Source organism: Salvia miltiorrhiza, chromosome 2 (genome assembly GCF_028751815.1).
Source record: "Salvia miltiorrhiza cultivar Shanhuang (shh) chromosome 2, IMPLAD_Smil_shh, whole genome shotgun sequence".
Classification (NCBI taxonomy): Eukaryota; Viridiplantae; Streptophyta; class Magnoliopsida; order Lamiales; family Lamiaceae; genus Salvia; species Salvia miltiorrhiza.
In genome coordinates this window covers 26,431,714-26,434,940 of record NC_080388.1, presented here as the reverse complement: position 1 = coordinate 26,434,940, position 3,227 = coordinate 26,431,714, and positions in this window count along the sequence as shown.

Genomic DNA, 3,227 nt, shown 5'->3' with positions numbered 1-3,227 from the left:
GTGGAACTTGAACTGATATTAGAAAATATTTTCTTTATGTGTGGAACCAAATTTATGTTTTGTGCTTAAAAAAATTGAGTTCAAAATCATTGTTAAAAATAGTTTCTTTTTTTATTAGTATATTGAACACTTGTTTGAAAAACGATTTTCATTCATCCAATAGTGCACATAACTGTTATTATGAACTCACCTTTACCTTGTAGGAAACAAAGACTCTTTCAGTTGCAAGATACATATTTAGATTATTTCAATCTTTAAATCGATCACTGAAGAAGAGACTTGGAGGATTTCCGACATAAGTGCTTAAACTGAAAAACTGAGCACATCATGAACAAGTTGTCGTCCAAGGAACTTGCTGAGCTACCTTCTTGTAACAGCCCAGCTCCAGAGGTGACGACTGTCCCCACAGACCAATACGAGTCTTTTCTAGCATGTTTTGTCCTCACTCGCACGCTCTGTTTTGTCCTCACTCGCACGCTCCCTGAGAAACTTCTCAGGTGGTCACCCATCCTGAAATTGCTCCAAGCCAAACACGCTTAACCTTGGAGTTTCTTCCATTTGGGCACCAGAAAAGAAGATGCAACTTGTTGGTATAAGTAGCTCAATCAAATCCTTTAAGCTCACCTTGAATATGTCGTCTCATTTCAACATATTCTCATAATCCCTCTTGTTCGGGTGTGTTCCGGTTCATCCCTACGCCCCTCTGCTTGGAAGTCTTAATCGAAGTCGCTCGTTGTTCGTGCCTATTTTGCACTGGCGATAACTCCGTACTTCATCCCTGGGCATCACAGGCTCACCAGCTTCAACTTGGTTCGTCCCCAAACCACACCGTACTGGGAGAGGTTTGGCTCTGATACCACCTGTAACACCCACCCTGGCTCCAGAGTTGATGGCTATCCCCACAGACCAACACGAGTCTTTTTTAGCATGTTTTGTCCTCACTCGCACACTCCCTGAGAAACTTCCCACGGGGTCACCCATCCTGAACTTGCTCCAAGCCAAGCACGCTTAACCTTAAAATATTTTCCATTTAGGCACCAGAAAAGAAGATGCATCTTGTTGGTATAAGTAGTCCAATCAAATCCACACTGCATCAGATTTCTCGGATAAACAAGAGAAAACTCTCAATGTTACAAACATTGTCAGAGATCTGTTCAAACTTCCGAACAGTGGTCCATCACTCTCATCCCTTTCAGATGAGGAAGCCAACGCCGCTCTCAAAACGGCAATGAAGGAGCCAAATGAGTCCACTGAAGGGACTCTTGTTCTTTCTCTTCTTCAGCCTAGATACTCTCTGCTAGGCAAAATCATTCAGAAATGTTGGATAGGCGCGACAAGAACTCCAGATAAGGCTTCTCAGCCCCAGAAGAATATCCTGGCCGCTCTCTTGAAGGAAGGACCCTTCAACTTGGAAGAGGCTTATCTCAATCTCTTCTTCAGCGAGCCTCGCAACTCCAAGCCTGCAAACCTGCTCCGACAGGGAAACAGGGTTTCTCAAATCATAATTCAAGGGACAAAGCACTTCCCTCTAGTTTTCTGGCAGGAAATGCTGTTATTCTCTGACAGCTTTCGACTCTTCAAGGTAGCAAAAGGTGGACCTAAGGCTTCCAAGAAAGTAAAGGTAATTGTTCTTTCTTTCCCAGAATCTAATGAGTCGGAACTCCCTGAACCTCCCACTTCTGAACACTCCATTCCCCGTACCACAAATGTACCTCACCATCCTCGCTCCTCTATCCCGAAAACTTCATCCAAAACAGTTCCCAAACCGAAAACCAAAGCTGCCTCCAGAACTCGTATCTCTCCCAAATCCAAAGGAAAAGTTGTTGTATAGCCTCCTTCTGAACCTATCCTCTCTGGTTCATCAGCAAAATTCCAAGCAGTCTCAGCAATACAGACTGAAGCCAAACGAGATGCCTCAAACCACTTACTGCATCTACTTGGTGATTTTGACACCTCTTTAGAAGTCTACCAGAATCGTCATAGACTTCTTACCTACACCTTTCTGAAGATGGCCCCCTGCTCTCAGGTTAACGATCTTCAAAGTATTGAAACTGAAGATTCGTTTGAATTTGAAGAAGCCTCTTTGCTCAGCATTTTCAGTTTCTCCAGAGTGTGGGATATAATCAATGGCTTTGACAAGTTTTCCATGAACTATCTTGAATCCCAAGGGTACACCAGAAATACCCTGATTCTCGCTAAAGATGCTGGCACATCCACATCTAAGATCATTGAAGAGACTCCAGTCCATGATTCTGTTGCTCCTTCGCCTCCTCTTCATCAAAGTCCAGAGCCTGAAGTCACTCTTCACGAAGCCCCTACTTCTGAGTTGGCTCCTCAAGACGGCCCTGCTACTAGTCTCTCTTTCTTTTCGCCGGAATAGTTGATGACTGATCCAATCAGTCAGTCAATGGTAGAAAGCTCCACTGTCATTGAAAATCTTCAGCCTAATAACATGGATAAGGTCGAAAATCTCACTACTCCTACTGCTGAAATACCTTCGACCGAAGAAAATAAAGTCTCCACTCCTGCAGCTGAGGTACCATCAGTCGAGGTACCATCAGTCGAAGATACTGATCCCTCCACTCCGGAAGGATGTATTGAGGACATCACAGAAGCTCATCTACCCTCTTCACCACTGAAGAGCCCACTCCAGCCGAGGGACACTACATCAGAAAAGGACGCGCTTTTGCTCCTTCATCTCCCACGGATGAAGAAGTTATTCCTCCTGCTCCAACCACAACCACTGATGCTGCTACTTCATCTCATGGAGCCTCAACTTCTCAAAGGGAACCAAGAGCTCCACATGTTCCTCCTGAGTTACCAGTTGAATTCATCGAACTCGCTCGCAAACTGGGAGTCTTTCGATATGACTCAGACGATGACACTGATGGATACCTCACTGAATGGAAAAGAAGAGAACCTGTCAAGTCCCAATTCAAAATCCCTGAAGGCACTGAGAATCCAATTGATGCATTGCTGGATGTCATCTCTGACCAACAATGCTGGCACTGAGACATTTATGGCGCAAAATTCCTAAAGTATCTCATCGCTGTTGAAGAACAGGCCAAAGATGACATGATCAATCATGATGCTCGCATCACCTCTCTCCGACGAAAAGTTCTAAAAGCGGAAATTGCTCATCTTAATCTCGAAAAAGACTTGGTTCCAATTCAAGAAGGATTTCCAACGGCCCAACAAAACATCAAAGAGCTACAGCAACAAGTCTT